Raw genomic sequence first — 27,258 nt, forward strand, 5'->3', positions numbered from 1 at the left:
TGGATTTATAGATAGAGCTAGTACATACAATGCCTAAAGCCACTATTACGCAAAGCGTTTCGGGCATGAAAAACTTTAATGACTAAAGCTTAATACTAAGTGAGCATAAAGAGTAAAATGAAAACATGGAATGAAAACATAGCTGAAAAAGCAGCACAAATACAATTCTGTATTTCTACATAATTCTTCACTTATTTTAATACAATTCTTCACTTACAATACCATATAGTATTCCATATGCAATACCATATGTAATACCATGATAATAGTAGTATGAACCATCTGGTGAACCAAAGTTCACCAGATGGTTCACATACACATTTGTGGAACCTAACACATGACATGTTTGGAGTCTCTGAAGTATGGCCTAGTGCCACTGTAAAATAACTGCAAAATACAAAGCATTAAACTTTTAAATTGTATAATTAAGAGCTGAAATAACCAGTGAAGAATTTCTGGTGTACAAAATTGCAGTATCTGTACTCATTTATATTATACAAATATTTCCCCTGTTAAATAAACAATATTATTAAATATTACACAACTTTAAAACTCACCTGCTTGAGCAAGTATACATATTTTTTGTATAAATATATTCTAATGGATGCCATAAAGCATCACTGATGAGCTGCGGTGGTCGAGGGGTGAGGGGACGCCACGGTGGGCAGCCTCAGCTCAGGCATGACCCTAGGGTGGCATGCGGTACCCCACCAGGAGCCCCCACCATACTTTCCAATCAAACCCCCAGACTGGCACAGCGTAGACTGGGCATTACCAGACCGGGAACAATCCCAGACTGGCACGAGGGGGTATCACTGGGTATTGTCACGCCAGTACCAGAAAGGCACTGACCCGTGTCAGACCGGCACAGAGTACCCAACTGGGCACTGGTACAGGTCACGACCCCAAGTGTACACTCGGTAATAGGATAGATGAAGAGCAATTCATCAAGACCAATTGTGTAACAAGGGAGAGAAAAGAAAGAGACTCACTAGGGAGAGAAAAGAGGGAGAGAGACTCACTAGGGAGAGAAAAGAGGGATAGAGACTCACTAGGGAGAGAAAAGAGGGAGAGAGACTCACTAGGGAGAGAAAAGAGGGAGAGAGACTCACTAGGGAGAGAAAGAGAGAGAGAGACTCACCAGGGAGTGTCGAGGGAATCCACTGGCAGCTTCAGCTCCCGCCACATTCACGCGGGAAACACAACAACATTATACACCGTCTCCCTCAAACACTCCCTTAAGAATAATAATATAATAATATATTATCAAATCAAATGTATGATTTAATAATTCACTCATAATAATTGAATAATAATAATGAACTTTTCCACTCGCCCTTCACTCATTATATCTGACTATAACCATCACAGTATGTTAATTATCCTAAGCTATTTATCCTTATCAATGCTGTAACTTATTTATTTTATTAATCTATTTATATATATATACACAAGAAGGTATATTTGATTTATGAGGTACATAGCATTGAAGTTTTAACATTACACTCTTACCAACATCACCACCCATTACACTCTAAAACCAACATATCACCACCCATTACACTCTAAAACCAACATATCACCACCCATTACACTCTAAAACCAACTTCACCACCCATTACACTCTAACCAACATCACCACCCATTACACTCTAAAACCAACATCACCACCCATTACACTCTAAAACCAACTTCACCACCCATTACACTCTAACCAACATCACCACCCATTACACTCTAAAACCAACATCACCACCCATTACACTCTAAAACCAACTTCACCACCCATTACACTCTAACCAACATCACCACCCATTACCACTCTAAAACCAATATCACCACCCATTACACTCTAAAACCAACATCACCACCCATTACACTCTAAAACCAACATATCACCACCCATTACACTCTAAAACCAACTTCACCACCCATTACACTCTAACCAACATCACCACCCATTACACTCTAAAACCAACATCACCACCCATTACACTCTAAAACCAACTTCACCACCCATTACACTCTAACCAACATCACCACCCATTACACTCTAAAACCAATATCACCACCCATTACACTCTAAAACCAACATCACCACCCATTACACTCTAAAACCAATATCACCACCCATTACACTCTAAAACCAACATCACCACCCATTACACTCTAAAACCCACATCTTGAGGTTATCTTGAGATGATTTCGGGGCTTTAGTGTCCCTGCGGCCCGGTCTTCGACCAGGCCTCCACCCCCAGGAAGCAGCTCGTGACAGCTGACTAACACCCAGGTACCTATTTTACTGCTAGGTAACAGGGGCATAGGGTGAAAGAAACTCTGCCCATTGTTTCTCGCCGGCGCCTGCGATTGAACCCAGGACCACAGGATCACAAGTCCAGCGTGTTGTCCGCTCGGCCGACCGGCTCCTCAATCATTATCACCACCAATGGCTGCCCTGCCTGCCCACATCATCAATCATTATCACCACCAATGGCTGCCCTGCCTGCCCACATCATCAATCATTATCACCACCAATGGCTGTCCTGCCTGCCCACATCATCAATCATTATCACCACCAATGGCTGCCCTGCCTGCCCACATCATCAATCATTATCACCACCAATTGCTGCCCTGCCTGCCCATATCATCAATCATTACACCACCAATTAGACTAACACACCACCATCCATTATCCCACAATAACCATCCACCACACTAACAAACCACCTTCACACTGTAACAAAATCATTACATTATAACACCACACGTTGTTATACATGTTATACATATTATACATAATATACATATTATACAACTGAAAGTGGCGGTGGGTCACATTTTGCCCAAACCCCCCTGCAGTTTTCAAAATATCCCAAACATCCCAAATCCGATACCTGAGCCATATTTTGGAGCCAAATTCTGGCTCTCTGCACGTATTCGCAGTTTGAAATTCAGACTTTTTATACCGAAAATATGCCAATTAATGAAAGCGGCAGTGGGTCACATTTTGCCCAAACCCCCATGCAGTTTTCAAAATATCCCAAACATCCCAAATCCGATACCTGAGCCATATTTTAGAGCCAAATTCTGGCTCTCTGCACGTATTCGCAATTTGAATTTCCTACTTTTTATACCGAAAATATGCCAATTAATGAAAGCGGCAGTGGGTCACATTTTGCCCAAACCCCCATGCAGTTTTCAAAATATCCCAAACATCCCAAATCCGATACCTGAGCCATATTTTAGAGCCAAATTCTGGCTCTCTGCACGTATTCGCAGTTTGAAATTCCGGCTTTTTATACCGAAAATATGATAATTACTGAAAGCGGCGGTGGGTCACATTTTGCCCAAACCCCCCCTGCAGTTTTTAAATTATCCCAAACATCCCAAATCCGATACCTGAGCCACATTTTGGAGCCAAATTCTGGCTCTCTGCATGTATTCGCAGTTTGAAATTCCTACTTTTTATACCGAAAATTTGCCAATTACTTAAAGCGGCGGTGGGTCACATTTTGCCCAAAAACCCCTGCAGTTTTCAAAATATCCCAAACATCCCAAATCCGATACCTGAGCCATATTTTAGAGCCAAATTCTGGCTCTCTGCACGTATTCGCAATTTGAATTTCCTACTTTTTATACCGAAAATATGCCAATTAATGAAAGCGGCAGTGGGTAACATTTTGCCCAAACCCCCATGCAGTTTTCAAAATATCTCAAACATCCAAAATCCAATACCTGAGCAATATTTTGGAGCCAAATTCTGGCTCTCTGCACGTATTCGCAGTTTGAAATTCTGACTTTTTATACCGAAAATATGCCAATTACTGAAAGCGGCGGTGGGTCACATTTTGCCCAAACCCCCCTGCAGTTTTTAAAATATCCCAAACATCCCAAATTCGATACCTGAGCCATATTTTGGAGCCAAATTCTGGCTCTCTGCACGTATTCGCAGTTTGAAATTCCTACTTTTCATACTGAAAATATACCAATTACTGAAAGCGGCGGTGGGTCACATTTTGCCCAAACCCCCCAGCAGTATTCAAAATATCCCAAACATCCAAAATCCGATACCTGAGCCATATTTTGGAGCCAAATTCTGGCTCTCTGCACGTATTCACAGTTTGAAATTCCAACTTTTTATACCGAAAATATGCCAATTACTGAAAGCGGCGGTGGGTCATATTTTGCCCAAACCCCCCTGCAGTTTTCAAAATATCCCAAACATCCCAAATCCGATACCTGAGTCATATTTTAGAGCCAAATTCTGGCTCTCTGCACGTATTCGCCGTTTGAAATTCCGGCTTTTTAAACCGAAAATATGCCAATTACTGAGAGCGGCGGTGGGTCACATTTTGCCCAAACTCCCCTGCAGTTTTTAAAATATCCCAAACATCCCAAATCCGAAACCTGAGCCATATTTTGGAGCCAAATTCTGGCTCTCTGCACGTATTCGCAGTTTGAAATTCCGATTTATATACTGAAAATATACCAATTACTGAAAGCGGTGATGGGTCACATTTTGACCAAACCCCCCTGCAGTTTTCAAAATATCCCAAACATCCCATATCCGATACCTGAGCCATATTTTAGAGCCAAATTCTGGCTCTCTGCACGTATTCGCAGTTTGAAATTCCGGCTTTTTATACCGAAAATATGCCAATTACTAAAAGCGGCGGTGGGTCACATTTTGCCCAAACCCACCTGCAGTTTTTAGAATAACCCAAACATCCCAAATCCGATACCTGAGCCATATTTTGGAGCTAAATTCTGGCTCTCTGCACGTATTCGCAGTTTGAAATTCAGACTTTTTATACTGAAAATAAACCAATTACTGAGAGCGGCGGTGGGTCACATTTTGCCCAAACCCCCCTGCAGTTTTCAAAATATCCCAAACATCCCAAATCCGATACCTGAGCCATATTTTAGAGCCAAATTCTGCCTCTCTGCACGTATTCGCAGTTTGAAATTCCTACTTTTTATACCGAAAATATGTCAATTAATGAAAGCGGCGGTGGGTCACATTTTGCCCAAACCCCCCTGCAATTTTCAAAATATCCCAAACATCCCAAATCCGATACCTGAGCCATATTTTAGAGCCAAAATCTGGCTTTCTGCACGTATTCGCAGTTTGAAATTCCGGCTTTTTATACCGAAAATCTGATAATTACTGCAAGCGGCGGTGGGTCACATTTTGCCCAAACCCCCATGCAGTTTTCAAAATATCCCAAACATCCCAAATCCGATACCTGAGCCATATTTTGGAGCCAAATTCTGGCTCTCTGCACGTATTCGCAGTTTGAAATTCCAGCTTTTTATACCGAAAAATGCCAATTTATTTATTTATTTATTTATTTATTTATTTATTTATTTATTTATTTATTTATTTATATATATACAAGAAGGTACATTGGGTTTGTGAGAATACATTGGATAGTACAGTATTTACATTCTTGTAAAGCCACTAGTACGCGCAGCGTTTCGGGCAGGTCCTTAATCTAGCAGATAATTTTAAGTAGGTAATTTCAATCAGAATTCATAAATGATAAAGACACATTACAAGAGAAAAATGAGATGAGAGAGATAAGTAGGTATATTAAAGCATATTGTTATATTAAAGCTCTGATTGATTACATTGACAGCTTGATTAGTAATTTAAACAAGGTTAATAGACACCATACAGCAGATTGACAGCACATATAAGACAGCAATGATCACAACGGTAAAGATGTTCAGATTGGGTACATAAAGATTGGGAGATTGGGTAGCAATTAATACAGTGCAATTTTAAGGCAAAAAGTGAAAAACTATGAAGATGAAATTAGGTACTTTTTAGTATTGATTTTGAATGATGTAAAAGTTGGACAGCTTTTCAATTCAGTAGGGAGTGAGTTCCATAAACTGGGTCCCTTTATTTGCATAGAGTGTTTACACAGATTAAGTTTAACTCTGGGGATATCAAAGAGATATTTATTTCTGGTGTGGTGATAATGAATTACTGAAAGCGGCGGTGGGACACATTTTGCCCAAACCCCCCCTGCAGTTTTTAAAACAATTTCGCGCTCTTGGCATTCAAAAAAAATCATACCCTATGTGCTTCTGGCGGTTCGGGCGCCTACGCGGTAAGACCGAAAAAGTGAACTCTCTTTTGACTGTCCTGACAATAATTGAAGGCGCACGTATTTAACTTTGGTATCACTGTGTTCGCAATAAAATTGTCTATAAGAACATACCTAGAAAATGCCGCCAAAGCATAAGGACTATCAACACCAAATAAAAAACTATTCACATCAATCGCCGAGTACTTGGCGATTGATGTGAATACTTGGCATATGTTGGTATAAAAAGTCGCAATTTCAAACTGCGAATACGTGCAGAGAGCCAGAATTTGGCTCCATAATATGGCTCAGGCCTCGAAATTGGGATATTTGGGATATTTCGGAAACTGCAGGGGAGTTTGTGCAAAATGTGACTCACTGCTGCGTCCAGTACTTGGCATATGTTGGGTATAAAAAGTCGTAATATCAAACTGCGAATACGTGCAGAGAGCCAGAATTTGGCTCCAAAATATGGCTCAGGCCTCGTAATTGGGATATTTGGGATATTTTAAAAACTGCAGGGAGGTTTGGGTCAAATTTGGGTCTGCCTAGCACGAGTTAAGTGCATGGAGACTTAATATGCCATAACTCACAGTGAACCTCAACAGTAATCAACCAAAATTAACCAATTTTCGCCTGCCTTTCTACGACCCTTCAGCGATGTGTTCCCTATACGCTAGGCATCCCTACTATAATTCACCAAGTATCTACCTTTAGAAATGCTACCAAGAATCTATTCGTCGAAAACATGCCCAAACATAACACCAAGCAAGGTAGGGGTGCCTCTCGCTCTGATTCCATTACTCCTAGAGTTCTGAATGAAACACTGGCAACGTTGCAATCCCCGCCGATGTTGGTAAACACAGCATCCGCTCCCCCTCCTCACTCCCCCCCTTCAACTCACTCACTCGAATCTCTAACTGTAGAATTCACTCAATCTATGGCTCCCTGTCCAAACTTCAAACCTCTCCGAAGTAATCCATGGCTCCAGAAACTGCACAACCTTGTGAAAATGCAATCAGAAGCTATTTCGGCCCTCCAAGACACAGTCACCCGACAACAACATACCATAGACCGCCTCCTTGAATCGTCGACGAACAACAACCAAGAAATTCTCAACATACAAACTGTTGCAAATGTTGCAATGGAACAAATACGTAAGATTCAGGCCGAAGAAACCCTCTCAGCTCAAAGTGACCTCCTTCAAAAGCTGGAAAAACAGATCAATCTCCTTCAGATTCACCAGGCGGCTTCCGAAGATGACCAAGAGCAACAACAACTTCATGACTCCCTGATAATTAGCTCTACTGATCTACCTGATGAACAACAAGGTGAGGATTGCTGTAACATAGCCAACACCCTAATTAATTCAAAGATCAGTGTCAATGTTCAAATCAAATCGGCTATTAGGTTAGATAAAAACAATCCCCGTACCATTAGGAGAATGCTCATCAAACTTGCAAATCCCTCTGTGAAGTCTGACCTCATACAATCAGCTGCTAAGCAAAAAACCAACCTCTATATAAATGAGTGTCTTACAAAGCAGCGGGGATCCCTCCTCTACAGGCTGCGCCAAATTCGCAAACAAAACCCTGGTGTTATCAAGCAGTGCTACACTAGGAATGGTACGATTTTTGCGAAGAAGGAAATTACAGGAAAAAGATATGAAATAAAATGTGACCAACAACTCCTGGCCTTCTTAAGTGATTGTGGTATATCTGAAAACCTGAACCCGATCAATGCCAATACTTAAAATAACTCTTTCAGTGCCTGAGCCTAACCTAACTTAGTCTAACTTTGTCTAAGGTGCTGTCTCTGCCTTACCTTTTACCTAATGTTCTCTCATTCATATAATTTCCTAAATAATCCATCAAGTCTCCATGCACTTATGCAAGCATCTACCTCAGTTTCATTGTAAAATTTTACTCTTAAATCTAATCTTACCCTATTCCAATTATATTTTAAATTTATTTGTATTGATCTATATCATTTATTGAAATCAATTATTGATCTCATTTTTGTTCTTTTAATTAAATTCATACTAATTATAACTTAAAACTAAGCTTAATAAAAATTTTTATCTTTAAGATTATTTTAGTTTACAATTATCATTTGTCAAATTTTTTTATATATTCATCTTGTCAGTCTCTACTGATTTTTTGTTCTCTCCACCAAACTTGTGTATCCTCCATGGCTATCTAGTGACCTTAATTCTACCTCTAATTGTTTCAATTCTTTTGTTTACTTGCATTTATTGTTGTGTCTTGCCATAATTATTCTCTAATTTAGCAGACTCAATACTTTGTAAGCTCTTATTGTATTGTTATATTATTATATTGTTGTGTTTTGCTATAATTACTTTCTATTTTACAGCAGATTTGCTTTCATCTGTTCCTGTAACTGCTCATCTTATTGTATCGTGACATTCTTATCTATATTGATATATATTATCTATCTATTGTTACTTACAGTGTACCTGAGAGTACTTGTAAGCAATCTACCTCATTTTTCATTTTTGCTCAATTTGTTTTTGTATTGCTTAGTCTTGTTTATATTTTTGTTTTGTATGTCTATATCTTGTGTTTTGTATAGTCCATGTTTATATGTTTTTTCTTTAATCTCATTTATTACCTAGGTGTCCTAGCCTAGCCATACTCCCTTACTCCATTGTACCCCTGTAAGCCCCTTTTGTGTTTGTTTTGCACAGTATTGTGTACATTTTTTTTCCCTATTTTATAGCTTATTTCTACCTTATAATCTGCCTTTCTTTCCTTGTTTTTCCTGCAATCAGCTTTTTTTAATGCAGTCAAGTATAGACCCAGAACTTAACCTCTTATCCACTATCTATGACAATAATCACTTTAATGATCTAAATTGCAGATATTTTGCAGCACATGATGTAAACAATGTAGTAACTCATAATCACAATATCTCTGTAATCAATTTGAATGTTAGATCCCTAGGTAAACACTTCGATGATGTTAGTGCCTTGATTGAAGCTATTGACAACAAATTCTCTTTTATTATACTTACTGAAACATGGTTGAAAGAGGATACTACTCAACTCTTTAACATGCCTAACTACTCAGCAATTCACAACTGTCGTCAACTTCAGAGAGGTGGTGGCACTGCTCTTTACTACCACCATGAACTAACATGCTTAAAAGAAATTAGAACTAGAGACTGCTATGGGGAGTATATCTTCGCCAGCTTCAGAGTCAAGGGTGCCGAGTCTGTCCTGTCTGTGGGTGCAGTTTATAGAATTCCTAACACTGATGTGTCCGAATTCAACTCAAACCTTAGAAATCTAATACTTGATAACAGACTGAACAAAAACCACCTAATTATTGCAGGGGACTTTAATATTGACCTCTGCGAGCCAGAACACCCTACTGCTGTTAGCTTCCTCAACTGTATGAACTCCTGCTTCCTCATACCCTTAATCACTAGACCTACTAGAATCACTGATAGCACTGCCACGACTCTAGATCACATCTGGACAAACATAACCTCTCCGCTTACTTCAGGTATAATCACCGATAGCACTACAGACCATTACCCCACATTTCTCTTAACTAACATTAGCAAACCACCTCTTGAGTCAAGAGAGATACGTTTTAGACTACACAATGAAACTGCTATAGACAATTTTATAACTGCTACTGATAATGTCAACTGGGAGTCCGAGTTAGGATACATAGAGGACATCAACCTAGCAGTTCAATCTTTTCTTCAAAAAACTCTTAGCCTTTATAATACCCACTGTCCTATGCTTACAAAACAAGTCACAACCTAAAGGCTTAACAATCCCTGGCTTACAACGGGAATACTTAAATCTATTAATAAAAAACATGACCTTGAGAAGAAGTATAGGTTAGGAATTGTCTCCAAAGAATTCTCAAAGAATTACTCATTATTGCTATCTAAGATAATTAGACGAGCCAAAACGAAATACTACGAAGATAAATTTACCCAAATAAAGAGCAACATTAAACAAACTTGGAGAACAATTTCACAAATATTGGGATCAAAGAAGTCTATAAATAACAAACCAACACTCCTGTCTAATAACGATGGTCAGCTTTCAGCCTCTGATTCTGCTATTGAGTTCAATAGGTTCTTCTCTTCCATTGGTTCATCCCTTGCTAATGATATTCCATCTTCCAGTACTGACATTAAGGACTATCTTACAGGTAACTATCCACAGTCTCTGTACCTAAAGCCTATTAATTCCACTGACGTCAATGAGATAATCCTTTCCCTTAAAACCAAGTCTGGTGCCCTTGAGGAGATACCAACTTTAATCTACAAAAAAGCCTCCAGATCTTTATCCCCTGCTATTGCTTTGCTCTTCAACAAGTCACTTGAACTCCAAACCTTTCCAGATATTCTAAAAAAAAGCGAGAGTAACGCCTGTCCACAAATGTGGTGATCTCACAGATGTTAACAACTACAGACCTATATCAATCCTGCGAAACTTGTCAAAAATTTTTGAAAAACTAATCTATAAGCAGCTTTACTCATATCTAGCCAAACTCAATATACTTAGCCCTTGCCAATATGGCTTCAGGCCTAAAAAAAGCACTAACGATGCACTTATTAGTATGCTTAACTCGATTCATACAGCTCTTGATCAAAATGAGTTCCCTGTTGGGTTATTTGTGGACCTGCGTAAAGCTTTCGATACTGTCAACCACCAAAACCTTCTTCTTAAATTACATCATTATGGTGTCAGAGGACACTCCCTACAATACCTCAAATCCTACCTTACTGAGAGGCTCCAATGTGTTTCTGTGAATAATACAATTTCTCCCACACTACCCATCAACATTGGTGTTCCCCAGGGCAGCATACTTGGCACTCTCCTCTTTCTCATCTACATTAATTACCTTCCAAATGCCTCCCAACACCTCTAACCAATTCTATTTGCTGATGACACAACCTTCATTTACTCCAGTCCTGATCCCCTTGCTCTAAATGCCACAGTAAATACTGAGCTTAATAAAGTCCATCTGTGGCTAACTGCCAACAAACTCACCCTTAACATTGACAAAACTTTCTATATTCTGTTTAGCAATAAATCCTCTAATCAAATAAATCTCAAAATAAACAATACCCAAATTTGTAACAAATTAGATGGCAAATTCCTTGGCATTCTCATTGACCACAAGCTGAATTTCCAGGGACACATTCTAAACATATCAAAAAAAGTTTCAAAAACTGTGGGCATTCTTTCTAAGATCAGATATTATGTACCACGCCCTGCCCTGGTGACTCTCTATTACTCCCTTATCTATCCATATCTCAACTATGGTATTTGTGCTTGGGGCTCTACTACCCAAAATCACTTACGTCCTCTAATTACTCAACACAAAGCTGCTATTAGGACAATATCCAATTCTGGCCCCAGACATCACTCGGTACCCCTACTCAAATCTCTGAATATGTTAGACATTAAGTCACTGCACATTCTCTCATGTGTATTATACATATATAAAACGTTAAACTATAATGCCAATCCTGATCTCAAAAGCTTCATAGAAGGTTGTAACAGAACCCATGAGCACCACACCAGAAATAAATACAGTTTTGATATTCCTAGAGTACGACTAAATCAAACCAGAAATGCTCTACAAATCAAGGGGCCCAGAATGTGGAATGACCTTCCCAACCATGTTAAAGACCATGTTTAAAGACCTTCTCAACCAGTTTAAGTTAAAAACGAAGCTGTACCTAATAAATTCCATGTAACCCACCTTACCCCTCTGTTGTCAACCCATGTATGTTTTTTGTTTTTTTTGTTTTTCAAATCAACGCTGTTTGAATGTAATTTTCTGCAATAATTTGTAATTGTATTTGTGCTGCTTTTTCAACAATGTTCCCCCCTCTTTTACCTCTATTTTTTATATGTACTCATCACATCATTTCTTTTTACCCATTAGTTTTAAGCTTTAGTCATTAATGTTTTTCCTGCCCGAAACGCTTTGCGTAATAGTGGCTTTAGGCATTGTATGTACTAGCTCTATCTATAAAGCCAACAAACTTTGTAAAATCTCTTTATGTATGTACCTCTCTTATGTACCTCATACATTTTACGTATGTAAAATCTCTTTATGTATTATAAATGTGACCAAACGTCGCTTTCAGTACTTGGCATATGCAGGGTATAAAAAAGTCGCAATTTCAAACTGCGAATACGTGCATAGAGCCAGAATTTGGCTCCAAAATATGGCTCAGGCCTCGAAATTGGGATGTTTGGGATATTTTGAAAACTGCAGGGGAGTTTGTTCAAAATGTGGCTCACTGCTGCTTTCAGTACTTGGCATATGTTGGGTATAAAAAGTCGTAATATCAAACTGCGAATACATGCAGAGAGCCAGAAATTGGCTCCAAAATATGGCTCATGCCTCGAAATTGGGATATTTTGAAAACTGCGGGGAGGTTTGGGACAAATGTGACCAAACGCCGCTTTCAGTACTTGGCATATGTTGGGTATAAAAAGACGTAATTTCGAACTGCGAATACGTGCAGAGAGCCAGAATTTGGCTCCAAAATATGGCTCAGGCCTCGAAATTGGGATATTTGGGATATTTTGAAAACTGCAGGGATGTTTGGGACAAATGTTACCAAACGCCGCTTTCAGTACTTGGCATATGTTGGGTATAAAAAGATGTAATTTCAAACTGCGAATACGTGCAGAGAGCCAGAATTTGGCTCCAAAATATGGCTCAGGCCTCGAAATTGGGATATTTAGGATATTTCTAGAACTGCAGGGGAGTTTGTGCAAAATGTGACTCACTGCCGCTTTCAGGACTTGGCATATGTTGGGTATAAAAATTCGTAATATCAAACTGCGAATACGTGCATAGAGCCAGAATTTGGCTCAAAATTATGGCTCAGGCCTCGAAATTGGGATGTTTGGGATATTTTGAAAACTGCAGGGAGGTTTGGGACAAATGTGACCAAACGCCGCTTTCAGTACATGGCATATGTTGGTATAAAAAAGTCGCAATTTCAAACTGCGAATACGTGCAGAGAGCCAGAATTTGGCTCCAAAATATGGCTCAGGTCTCGTAATTGGGATATTTTAAAAAATGCAGGGGAGTTTGTGCAAAATGTGACTCACTGCTGCGTCCAGTACTTGGCATATGTTGGTTATAAAAAGTCGTAATATCAAACTGCGAAGACGTGCAGAGAGCCAGAATTTGGCTCCAAAATATGGCTCAGGCCTCGTAATTGGGATATTTGGGATATTTTGAAAACTGCAGGAAGGTTTGGGACAAATGTGACCAAACGTCGCTTTCAGTACTTGGCATATGTTGGGTATAAAAAAGTCGCAATTTCAAACTGCGAATACGTGCAGAGAGCCAGAATTTGGCTCCAAAATATGGCTCAGGCCTCGAAATTGGGATATTTGGGATATTTCGAAAACTGCAGGGGAGTTTGTGCAAAATGTGACTCACTGCCGCTTTCAGTACTTGGCATATGTTGGGTATAAAAAAGTCGCAATTTCAAACTGCGAATACGTGCAGAGAGCCAGAATTTGGCTCCAAAATATGGCTCAGGCCTCAAAATTGGGATATTTGGGATATTTTGAAAACTGCGGGAAGGTTTGGGACAATGTGACCAAACGCCGCTTTCAGTACTTGGCATATGTTGTGTATATAAAGACGTAGTTTCGAACTGCGAATACATGCAGAGAGCCAGAATTTGGCTCCAAAATATGACTCAGGCCTCGAAATTGGGAAGTTTGGGATATTTTGAAAACTGCAGGGGAGTTTGTGCAAAATGTGACTCACTGCCGCTTTACGGACTTGGCATATGTTGGATATAAAAAGTCGTAATATCAAACTGCGAATACGTACATAGAGCCAGAATTTGGCTTCAAAAATGGCTCTGGCCTCGAAATTGGGATATATGGGATATTTTGAAAACTGGAGGGGAGTCTGTGCAAAATGTGACTTACTGCCGCTTTCAGTACTTGGCATATGTTGGGTATAAAATTCGTAATATCAAACTGCGAATACGTGCAGAGAGCCAGAATTTGGCTCCAAAATAAGGCTCAGGCCTCGATATTGGGATGTTTGGGATATTTTGAAAACTGCAGGAAGGTTTGGGACAAATGTGATCAAACGCCGCTTTCAGTACTTCGCATATGTTGGTTATAAAAAAGTCGTAATTTCAAACTGCGAATACGTGCAGAGAGCCAGAATTTGGGTCCAAAATATGGCTCAGGCCTCGAAATTGGGATATTTGGGATATTTCGAAAACTGCAGGGGAGTTTGTGCAAAATGTGACTCACTGCCGCTTTCAGGACTTGGCATATGTTGGGTATAAAAATTCGTAATATCAAACTGCGAATACGTGCAGAGAGCCAGAATTTGGCTCCAAATTATGGTTCAGGCCTCGAAATTGGGATGTTTGGGATATTTTGAAAACTGGAGGGGAGTTTGGGACAAATGTGACCAAACGCCGCTTTCAGTACTTCGCATATGTTGGTTATAAAAAAGTCGCAATTTCAAACTGCGAATACGTGCCGAGACTCAGAATTTGGCTCCATAATATGGCTCAGGCATCGAAATTAGGAAGTTTGGGATATTTTGAAAACTGCAGGGGAGTTTGTGCAAAATGTGACTCACTGCCGCTTTACGGACTTGGCATATGTTGGGAATAAAAAGTCGTAGTATCAAACTGCGAATACGTGCAGAGAGCAAGAATTTGGCTCCAAAATATGGCTCAGGCCTCGAAGTTGGGATATTTGGGATATTTTGAAAACTGCAGGGAGGTTTGGGACAAATGTGGCCAAACGCTGCTTTCAGTACTTGGCATATGTTGGGTATAAAAAAGTCGCAATTTCGAACTGCGAATACGTGCAGAGAGCCAGAATTTCACTCCAAAATATGGCTCAGGCCTCGAAATTGGGATATTTGGGATATTTCGAAAACTACAGGGGAGTTTGTGCAAAATGTGACTCACTGCCGCTTTCAGGACTTGGCATATGTTGGGTATAAAAATTCGTAATATCAAACTGGAAATACGTGCATAGAGCCAGAATTTGGCTCCAAATTATGGCTCAGGCCTCGAAATTGGGATGTTTGGGATATTTTGAAAACTGCAGGGAGGTTTGGGACAAATGTGACCAAACGCCGCTTTCAGTACTTGGCATATGTTGGTATAAAAAAGTCGCAATTTCAAACTGCGAATACGTGCAAAGAGCCAGAATTTGGCTCCATAATATGGCTCAGGCATCGAAATTAGGAAGTTTGGGATATTTTGAAAACTGCAGGGGAGTTTGTGCAAAATGTGACTCACTGCCGCTTTACGGACTTGGCATATGTTGGGAATAAAAAGTCGTAGTATCAAACTGCGAATACGTGCAGAGAGCCAGAATTTCACTCCAAAATATGGCTCAGGCCTCGAAGTTGGGATATTTGGGATATTTTGAAAACTGCAGGGAAGTTTGTGCAAAATGTGACTCACTGCCACTTTCAGGACTTGGCATATGTTGGGTATAAAACGTGGTAATTTCAAACTGCGAAGACGTGCAGAGAGCCAGAATTTGGCTCCAAAATATGGCTCAGGCCTCGAAATTGGGTTATTTGGCATATTTTGAAAACTGCAGGGAAGTTTGTGCAAAATGTGACTCACTGCCGCTTTCAGGACTTGGCATATGTTGGGTATAAAAAGATGTAATTTCAAACTGCGAATACGTGCAGAGAGCCAGAATTTGGGTCCAAAATATGACTCAGGCCTCGAAATTGGGAAGTTTGGGATATTTTGAAAACTGCAGGGAGGTTTGGGACAAATGTGACCAAACGCCGCTTTCGGTACTTGGCATATGTTGGGTATAAAAAGACGTAATTTCGGACTGCGAATACGTGCAGAGAGCCAGAATTTGGCTCCAAAATATGGCTCAGGCCTCGAAATTGGGATATTTGGGATATTTTGAAAACTGCAGGGATGCTTGGGACAAATGTGTCCAAACGCCGCTTTCAGTACTTGGCATATGTTGGGTATAAAAAGATGTAATTTCAAACTGCGAATACGTGCAGAGAGCCAGAATTTGGGTCCAAAATATGGCTCAGGCCTCGAAATTGGGATATTTGCGATATTTTGAAAACTGGAGGGGAGTTTGGGCTAAATGTGACTCACTGCCGCTTTCATTACTTGGCATATGTTGGGTATAAAAAGATGTAATTTCAAACTGCGAATACGTGCAGAGATCCAGAATTTGGCTCCAAAATATGGCTCAGGCCTCGAAATTGGGATATTTAGGATATTTTGAAAACTGGAGAGGAGTCTGTGCAAAATGTGACTTACTGCCGCTTTCAGTACTTGGCATATGTTGGGTATAAAATTCGTGATATCAAACTGCGAATACGTGCAGAGAGCCAGAATTCGGCTCCAAAATAAGGCTCAGGCCTGGATATTGGGATGTTTGGGATATTTTGAAAACTGCAGGAAGGTATGGGACAAATGTGACCAAACGCCGCTTTCAGTACTTCGCATATGTTGGTTATAAAAAAGTCGTAATTTCAAACTGCGAATACGTGCAGAGATCCAGAATTTGGCTCCAAAATATGGCTCAGGCCTCGAAATTGGGATATTTGGCATATTTTGAAAACTGCGGGGAGGTTTGGGACAAATGTGTCCAAACACCGCTTTCAGTACTTGGCATATGTTGGGAATAAAAAGACGTAATTTCGAACTGCGAATACGTGCAGAGAGCCAGAATTTGGCTCCAAAATATGGCTCAGGCCTCGAAATTGGGATATTTGGGATATTTTAAAAACTGCAGGGATGTTTGGGACAAATGTGACCAAACGCCGCTTTCAGTACTTGGCATATGTTGAATATAAAAAAGTCGTAATTTCAAACTGCGAATACGTGCAGAGAGCCAGAATTTGGCTCCAAAATATGACTCGGGCCTCGAAATTGGGATGTTTGGGATACTTTGAAAACTGCAGGGAGGTTTGGGACAAATGTGACCAAACGCCGCTTTCAGTACTTGGCATATGTTGGGTATAAAAAGACGTAATTTCGGACTGCGAATACGTGCAGAGAGCCAGAATTTGGCTCCAAAATATGGCTCAGGCCTCGAAATTGGGATATTTGGGATATTTTGAAAACTGCAGGGATGCTTGGGACAAATGTGTCCAAACGCCGCTTTCAGTACTTGGCATATGTTGGGTATAAAAAGACGTAATTTCGGACTGCGAATACGTGCAGAGAGCCAGAATTTGGCTCCAAAATATGGCTCAGGCCTCGAAATTGGGATATTTGGGATATTTTGAAAACTGCAGGGATGCTTGGGACAAATGTGTCCAAACGCCGCTTTCAGTACTTGGCATATGTTGGGTATAAAAAGATGTAATTTCAAACTGCGAATACGTGCAGAGAGCCAGAATTTGGCTCCAAAATATGATTCGGGCCTCGAAATTGGGATGTTTGGGATACTTTGAAAACTGCAGGGAGGTTTGGGACAAATGTGACCAAACGCCGCTTTCAGTACTTGGCATATGTTGGGTATAAAAAGATGTAATTTCAAACTGCGAATACGTGCAGAGAGCCAGAATTTGGCTCCAAAATATGATTCGGGCCTCGAAATTGGGATGTTTGGGATATTTTGAAAACTGCAGGGAGGTTTGGGACAAATGTGGCCAAACGCTGCTTTCAGTACTTGGCATATGTTGGGTATAAAAAAGTCGCAATTTCGAACTGCGAATACGTGCAGAGAGCCAGAATTTGGCTCCATAATATGCCTCAGGCCTCGAAATTGGGATATTTGGGATATTTTGAAAACTGCAGAGAAGTTTGTGCAAAATGTGACTCACTGCCACTTTCAGGACTTGGCATATGTTGGGTATAAAACGTGGTAATTTCAAACTGCGAAGACGTGCAGAGAGCCAGAATTTGGCTCCAAAATATGGCTCAGGCCTCGAAATTGGGTTATTTGGCATATTTTGAAAACTGCAGGGAAGTTTGTGCAAAATGTGACTCACTGCCGCTTTCAGGACTTGGCATATGTTGGGTATAAAAAGATGTAATTTCAAACTGCGAATACGTGCAGAGAGCCAGAATTTGGGTCCAAAATATGACTCAGGCCTCGAAATTGGGAAGTTTGGGATATTTTGAAAACTGCAGGGAGGTTTGGGACAAATGTGACCAAACGCCGCTTTCGGTACTTGGCATATGTTGGGTATAAAAAGACGTAATTTCGGACTGCGAATACGTGCAGAGAGCCAGAATTTGGCTCCAAAATAAGGCTCAGGCCTCGAAATTGGGATATTTGGGATATTTTGAAAACTGCAGGGATGCTTGGGACAAATGTGTCCAAACGCCGCTTTCAGTACTTGGCATATGTTGGGTATAAAAAAGTCGCAATTTCAAACTGCGAATACGTGCAGAGATCCAGAATTTGGCTCCAAAATATGGCTCAGGCCTCGAAATTGGGATATTTAGGATATTTTGAAAACTGGAGAGGAGTCTGTGCAAAATGTGACTTACTGCCGCTTTCAGTACTTGGCATATGTTGGGTATAAAATTCGTGATATCAAACTGCGAATACGTGCAGAGAGCCAGAATTCGGCTCCAAAATAAGGCTCAGGCCTGGATATTGGGATGTTTGGGATATTTTGAAAACTGCAGGAAGGTATGGGACAAATGTGACCAAACGCCGCTTTCAGTACTTCGCATATGTTGGTTATAAAAAAGTCGTAATTTCAAACTGCGAATACGTGCAGAGATCCAGAATTTGGCTCCAAAATATGGCTCAGGCCTCGAAATTGGGATATTTGGCATATTTTGAAAACTGCGGGGAGGTTTGGGACAAATGTGTCCAAACACCGCTTTCAGTACTTGGCATATGTTGGGAATAAAAAGACGTAATTTCGAACTGCGAATACGTGCAGAGAGCCAGAATTTGGCTCCAAAATATGGCTCAGGCCTCGAAATTGGGATATTTGGGATATTTTAAAAACTGCAGGGATGTTTGGGACAAATGTGACCAAACGCCGCTTTCAGTACTTGGCATATGTTGAATATAAAAAAGTCGTAATTTCAAACTGCGAATACGTGCAGAGAGCCAGAATTTGACTCCAAAATATGGCTCAGGCCTCAAAATTGGGATATTTGGGATATTTCGAAAACTACAGGGGAGTTTGTGCAAAATGTGACTCACTGCCGCTTTCAGGACTTAGCATATGTTGGATATAAAAAGTCGCAATTTCAAACTGCGAATACGTGCAGAGAGCCAGAATTTGGCTCCAAAAATGGCTCAGGCCTCGAAATTGGGATATATGGGATATTTTGAAAACTGGAGGGGAGTTTGTGCAAAATGTGACTCACTGCCGCTTTCAGGACTTGGCATATGTTGGGTATAAAAAAGTCGCAATTTCAAGCTGTGAATACGTGCCGAGAGTCAGAATTTGGCTCCATAATATGGCTCAGGCCTCGAAATTAGGAAGTTTGGGATATTTCAAAAACTGGAGGGGAGTTTGTGCAAAATGTGACTCACTGCCGCTTTCAGGACTTGTCATATGTTGGGTATAAAAATTCGTAATATCAAACTGCGAATACGTGCATAGAGCCAGAATTTGGCTCCAAATTATGGCTCAGGCCTCGAAATTGAGATGTTTGGGATATTTTGAAAACTGCAGAGAGGTTTGGGACAAATGTGACCAAACGCCGCTTACAGTACTTGGCATATGTTGGTATAAAAAAGCCGTAATTTCAAACTGCGAATACATGCAAAGAGCCAGAATTTGGCTCCATAATATGGCTCATGCCTCGAAATTGGGATATTTGGGATATTTTGAAAATAGCAGGGGAGTTTGTGCAAAATGCGACTCACTGCCACTTTCAGGACTTGGCATATGTTGGGTATAAAAAGTGGTAATTTCAAACTGCGAATACGTGCAGAGAGCCAGAATTTGGCTCCAAAATATGTCTCGGGCCTCGAAATTGGGATGTTTGGGATACTTTGAAAACTGCAGAGAGGTTTGGGACAAATGTGACCAAACGCCGCTTTCAGTACATGGCATATGTTGGTATAAAAAAGTCGCAATTTCAAGCTGCGAATATGTGCCGAGACTAAGAATTTGGCTCCATAATATGGCTCAGGCCTCGAAATTAGGAAGTTTGAGATATTTTGAAAACTGCAGGTGAGTTTGTGCAAAATGTGACTCACTGCTGCTTTACGGACTTGGCATATGTTGGGTATAAAAATTCGTAATATCAAACTGCGAATACGTGCATAGAGCCAGAATTTGGCTCCAAATTATAGCTCAGGCCTCGAAATTGGGATGTTTGGGATATTTTGAAAACTGCAGGGAGGTTTGGGACAAATGTGACCAAACACCGCTTTCAGTACTTGGCATATGTTGGTATAAAAAAGTCGTAATTTCAAACTGCGAATACGTACATAGAGCCAGAATTTGGCTCCAAAAACGGCTCAGGCCTCGAAATTGGGATATATGGGATATTTTTTAAACTGGAGGGGAGTTTGAGCAAAATGTGACTCACTGCCGCTTTCAGGACTTGGCATATGTTGGGTATAAAAATTCGTAATATCAAACTGCGAATACGTGCATAGAGCCAGAATTTGGCTCCAAATTATAGCTCAGGCCTCGAAATTGGGATGTTTGGGATATTTTGAAAACTGCAGGGAGGTTTGGGACAAATGTGACCAAACACCGCTTTCAGTACTTGGCATATGTTGGTATAAAAAAGTCGCAATTTCAAACTGCGAATACGTGCAGAGAGCCAGAATTTGGCTCCATAATATGGCTCAGGCCTCGAAATTGAGATATTTGGCATATTTCGAAAACTGCAGGGGAGTTTGTGCAAAATGTGACTCACTGCCACTTTCAGGACTTGGCATATGTTGGGTATAAAAATTCGTAATATCAAACTGCGAATACGTGCATAGAGCCAGAATTTGGCTCCAAATTATGGCTCAGGCCTCGAAATTGGGATGTTTGGGATATTTTAAACTGCAGGGAGGTTTGGGACAAATGTGACCAAACACCGCTTTCAGTACTTGGCATATGTTGGTATAAAAAAGTCGCAATTTCAAACTGCGAATACGTGCAGAGAGCCAGAATTTGGCTCCATAATATGGCTCAGGCCTCGAAATTGAGATATTTGGCATATTTCGAAAACTGCAGGGGAGTTTGTGCAAAATGTGACTCACTGCCGCTTTCAGGACTTAGCATATGTTGGGTATAAAAAGTCGTAATATCAAACTGCGAATACGTACATAGAGCCAGAATTTGGCTCCAAAAAATGGCTCTGGTCTCGAAATTGGGATAAATGGGATATTTTGAAAACTGGAGGGGAGTTTGAGCAAAATGTGACTCACTGCTGCTTTCAGGACTTGGCATATGTTGGGTATAAAAAGATGTAATTTCAAACTGCGAATACGTGCAGAGAGCCAGAATTTGGGTCCAAAATATGACTCAGGCCTCGAAATTGGGAAGTTTGGGATATTTTGAAAACTGCAGAGGAGTTTGGGACAAATATGACCAAACGTGGCTTTCAGTACTTGGCATATGTTGGGTATAAAAAATCGTAATATCAAACTGTGAATACGTGCAAAGAGCCAGAATTTGGCTCCAAAATATGGCTCAGGCCTCGAAATTGGGATATTTGCGTTATTTTGAAAACTGGAGGGGAGTTTGGGCAAAATGTGACTCACTGCCGCTTTCATTACTTGGCATATGTTGGGTAAAAAAAAGTCGCAATTTCAAACTGCGAATACGTGCAGAGAGCCAGAATTTGGGTCCAAAATATGACTCAGGCCTCGAAATTGGGAAGTTTGGTATATTTTGAAAACTGCAGGGGAGTTTCTGACATATATGACCAAACCCCGCTTTCAGTACTTGACATATGTTGGGTATAAAAAAGTCGCAATTTCAAGCTGCGAATACGTGCCGAGAGTCAGAATTTGGCTCCATAATATGGCTCAGGCCTCGAAGTTGGGATATTTGGGATATTTTGAAAACTGCAGGGGAGTTTGTGCAAAATGTGACTCACTGCTGCTTTACGGACTTGGCATATGTTGGGTATAAAAAGTCGTAATATAAAACTGCGAATACGTGCAGAGAGCAAGAATTTGGCTCCAAAATATGGCTCAGGCCTCGAAGTTGGGATATTTGGGATATTTTGAAAACTGCAGGGGAGTTTGTGCAAAATGTGACTCACTGCCGCTTTCAGGACTTGTCATATGTTGGGTATAAAAATTCGTAATATCAAACTGCGAATACGTGCATAGAGCCAGAATTTGGCTCCAAATTATGGCTCAGGCCTCGAAATTGAGATGTTTGGGATATTTTGAAAACTGCAGAGAGGTTTGGGACAAATGTGACCAAACGCCGCTTACAGTACTTGGCATATGTTGGTATAAAAAAGCCGTAATTTCAAACTGCGAATACATGCAAAGAGCCAGAATTTGGCTCCATAATATGGCTCATGCCTCGAAATTGGGATATTTGGGATATTTTGAAAATAGCAGGGGAGTTTGTGCAAAATGCGACTCACTGCCACTTTCAGGACTTGGCATATGTTGGGTATAAAAAGTGGTAATTTCAAACTGCGAATACGTGCAGAGAGCCAGAATTTGGCTCCAAAATATGTCTCGGGCCTCGAAATTGGGATGTTTGGGATACTTTGAAAACTGCAGAGAGGTTTGGGACAAATGTGACCAAACGCCGCTTTCAGTACATGGCATATGTTGGTATAAAAAAGTCGCAATTTCAAGCTGCGAATATGTGCCGAGACTAAGAATTTGGCTCCATAATATGGCTCAGGCCTCGAAATTAGGAAGTTTGAGATATTTTGAAAACTGCAGGTGAGTTTGTGCAAAATGTGACTCACTGCTGCTTTACGGACTTGGCATATGTTGGGTATAAAAATTCGTAATATCAAACTGCGAATACGTGCATAGAGCCAGAATTTGGCTCCAAATTATAGCTCAGGCCTCGAAATTGGGATGTTTGGGATATTTTGAAAACTGCAGGGAGGTTTGGGACAAATGTGACCAAACACCGCTTTCAGTACTTGGCATATGTTGGTATAAAAAAGTCGTAATTTCAAACTGCGAATACGTACATAGAGCCAGAATTTGGCTCCAAAAACGGCTCAGGCCTCGAAATTGGGATATATGGGATATTTTTTAAACTGGAGGGGAGTTTGTGCAAAATGTGACTCACTGCCACTTTCAGGACTTGGCATATGTTGGGTATAAAAATTCGTAATATCAAACTGCGAATACGTGCATAGAGCCAGAATTTGGCTCCAAATTATGGCTCAGGCCTCGAAATTGGGATGTTTGGGATATTTTAAACTGCAGGGAGGTTTGGGACAAATGTGACCAAACACCGCTTTCAGTACTTGGCATATGTTGGTATAAAAAAGTCGCAATTTCAAACTGCGAATACGTGCAGAGAGCCAGAATTTGGCTCCATAATATGGCTCAGGCCTCGAAATTGAGATATTTGGCATATTTCGAAAACTGCAGGGGAGTTTGTGCAAAATGTGACTCACTGCCGCTTTCAGGACTTAGCATATGTTGGGTATAAAAAGTCGTAATATCAAACTGCGAATACGTACATAGAGCCAGAATTTGGCTCCAAAAAATGGCTCTGGTCTCGAAATTGGGATATTTGGGATATTTTGAAAACTGCAGGGGAGTTTGTGGAAAATGTGACTCACTGCCGCTTTCAGGACTTGGCATATGTTGGGTATAAATTTCGTAATATCAAACTGCGAATACGTGCAGAGAGCCAGAATTTGGCTCCAAAATAAGGCTCAGGCCTCGATATTGGGATGTTTGGGATATTTTGAAAACTGCAGGAACGTTTGGGACAAATGTGACCAAACGCCGCTTTCAGTACTTGGCATATGTTGGTACAAAAAAGTCGCAATTTCAACTGCGAATACGTGCAGAGAGCCAGAATTTGGCTCCAAAATATGGCTCAGGCCTCGAAATTGGGATATTTGGAATATTTTGAAAACTGCAGGGATGTTTGGGACAAATGTGACCAAACGCCGCTTTCAGTACTTGGCATATGTTGGGTATAAAAAGTCGTAATATCACACTGCGAATACGTGCTAAGAACCAGAATTTGGCTCCAAAATATAGCTCAGGCCTCGAAATTGGGTTATTTGGGATATTTTGAAAACTGCAGGGAGGTTTGGGACAAATGTGATCAAACGTCCCTTTCAGTACTTGGCATATGTTGGGTATAAAAAGATGTAATTTCAAACTGCGAATACGTGCAGAGAGCCAGAATTTGGGTCCAAAGTATGACTCAGGCCTCGAAATTGGGAAGTTTGGGATATTTTGAAAACTGCAGAGGAGTTTGGGACAAATATGACCAAACGCGGCTTTCAGTACTTGGCATATGTTAGGTATAAAAAGTCGCAATTTCAAACTGCGAATACGTGCAGAGAGCCAGAATTTGGCTCCAAAATATGGCTCAGGGCTCGAAATTGGTAAGTTTACGATATTTTGAAAACTGCAGGGGAGTTTTGGACAAATATGACCAAACGCCGCTTTCAGTACATGACATATGTTGGGTATAAAAAAGTCGCAATTTCAAACTGCGAATACGTGCAGAGAGCCAGAATTTGGCTCCAAAATATGGCTCAGGCCTCGAAATTGGGATATTTGGGATATTTTGAAAACTGCTGGGGAGTTTGTGCAAAATGTGACTCACTGCCGTTTTCAGGACTTAGCATATGTTGGGTATAAAAAGTCGTAATATCAAACTGCGAAAACGTGCATAGAGCCAGAATTTGGCTCCAAAATATGGCTCAGGCCTCGAAATTGGGATATTTGGGATACTTTGAAAACTGGAAGGGAGTCTGTGCAAAATGTGACTTACTGCCGCTTTCAGTACTTGGCATATGTTGGGTATAAAAAGTCGTAATATCAAACTGCGAATACGTGCAGAGAGCCAGAATTTGGATCCAAAATATAGCTCAGGCCTCGATATTGGGATGTTTGGGATATTTTGAAAACTTCAGGGAGGTTTGGGACAAATGTGACCAAACGCCGCTTTCAGTACTTGGCATATGTTGGTATAAAAAAGTAGCAATTTCAAACTGCGAATACGTGCAGAGACCCAGAATTTGGCTCCAAAATATGGCTCAGGCCTCGAAATTGGGATATTTGGGATATTTCGAAAACTGCAGGGGAGTTTGTGCAAAATGTGACTCACTGCCACTTTTAGCACTTGGGATATGTTGGGTATAAAAAGTGGTAATTTCAAACTGCGAATACGTCCTAAGAGCCAGAATTTGGATCCAAAATATGACTCAGGCCTCGAAATTGGGAAGTTTGGGATATTTTGAGAACTGCAGGGGAGTTTGGGACAAATATGACCAAACGCCGCTTTCAGTACGTGACATATGTTGGGTATAAAAAAGTCGCAATTTCAAACTGCGAATACGTGCAGAGAGCCAGAATTTGGCTCCAAAATATGGCTCAGGCCTCGAAATTGAGATATTTGGCATATTTTGAAAACTGCGGGGAGGTTTGGGACAAATGTGTCCAAACGCCGCTTTCAGTACTTGGCATATGTTTGGAATAAAAAGACGTGATTTCGAACTGCGAATACGTGCAGAGAGCCAGAATTTGGCTCCAAAATATGGCTCAGGCCTCGAAATTGGGATATTTGGGATATTTTGAAAACTGCAGGGATGTTTGCGACAAATGTGACCAAACGCCGCTTTCAGTACTAGGCATATGTTGGGTATAAAAAGTCGTAATATCAAACTGCGAATACGTGCTAAGAACAAGAATTTGGCTCCAAAATATAGCTCAGGCCTCGAAATTGGGTTATTTGGGATATTTTGAAAACTGCAGGGAGGTTTGGGACAAATGTGACCAAACGTCGCTTTCAATACTTGGCATATGTTGGGTATAAAAAGATGTAATTTCAAACTGCGAATACGTGCAGAGAGCCAGAATTTGGGTCCAAAATATGACTCAGGCCCCGAAATTGGGATATTTGCGTTATTTTGAAAACTGGAGGGGAGTTTGGGCAAAATGTGACTCACTGCCGCTTTCATTACTTGGCATATGTTGGGTATAAAAAGTCGCAATTTCAAACTGCGAATACGTGCAGAGAGCTAGAATTTGGCTCCATAATATGGCTCAGGCCTCGAAATTGAGATATTTGGCATATTTCGAAAACTGCAGGGGAGTTTGTGCAAAATGTGACTCACTGCCGCTTTCAGGACTTAGCATATGTTGGGTATAAAAAGTCGTAATATCAAACTGCGAATACGTACATAGAGCCAGAATTTGGCTCCAAAAAATGGCTCAGGCCTCGAAATTGGGATAAATGGGATATTTTGAAAACTGGAGGGGAGTATGTGCAAAATGTGACTTACTGCCGCTTTCAGTACTTGGCATATGTTGGGTATAAAATTCGTAATATCAAACTGCGAATAAGGGCAGAGCCAGAATTTGGCTCCAAAATAAGGCTCATGCCTCGATATTGGGATGTTTGGGATATTTTGAAAACTGTAGGAAGGTTTGGGACAAATGTGACCAAACGCCGCTTTCAGTACTTCGCATATGTTGGTTATAAAAAAGTCGCAATTTCAAACTGCGAATACGTGCAGAGAGCCAGATTTTGGCTCCATAATATGGCTCAGGCCTCGAAATTGGGATATTTGGGATATTTTGAAAACTGCTGGGGAGTTTGTGGAAAATGTGACTCACTGCCGCTTTCAGGACTTGGCATATGTTGGGTATAAAATTTCGTAATATCAAACTGCAAATACGTGCATAGAGCCAGAATTTCGCTCCAAATTATGGCTCAGGCCTCGAAATTGGGTTGTTTGGGATATTTTGAAAACTGCAGTGAGGTTTGGGACAAATGTGACCAAACGCCGCTTTCAGTACTTGGCATATGTTGGTATAAAAAAGTCGCAATTTCAAACTGCGAATACGTGCAAAGAGCCAGATTTTGGCTCCATAATATGGCTCAGGCCTCGAAATTGGGATATTTGGGATATTTTGAAAACTGCAGGGAAGTTTGTGCAAAATGTGACTCACTGCCGCTTTCAGGACTTGGCATATGTTGGGTATAAAACGTGGTAATTTCAAACTGCGAAGACGTGCAGAGAGCCAGAATTTGGCTCCAAAATA

General features: G+C 40.6%; 1 protein-coding gene across 7 annotated transcripts in view; it reads right to left on the bottom strand.

Annotated features, from left to right (window-relative positions):
• LOC138361038 (beta-lactamase-like protein 2 homolog) overlaps positions 1-27,258 on the bottom strand; it is a 430,568-nt gene that overhangs the window by 43,870 nt on the left and 359,440 nt on the right. The window contains exon 1 of one of the 7 annotated variants that reach the window (XM_069320510.1): positions 1,142-1,240. The exons of the other annotated variants lie outside the window; for them this stretch is intronic. The gene's annotated coding sequence lies outside the window, so the exon portion shown is untranslated. Of the gene's footprint in view, positions 1-1,141; positions 1,241-27,258 lie in introns of those variants that run through there. 7 annotated transcript variants of the gene reach the window in all.

Source organism: Procambarus clarkii, unplaced genomic scaffold (assembly GCF_040958095.1).
Source record: "Procambarus clarkii isolate CNS0578487 unplaced genomic scaffold, FALCON_Pclarkii_2.0 HiC_scaffold_153, whole genome shotgun sequence".
NCBI classification, from domain to species: domain Eukaryota; kingdom Metazoa; phylum Arthropoda; class Malacostraca; order Decapoda; family Cambaridae; genus Procambarus; species Procambarus clarkii.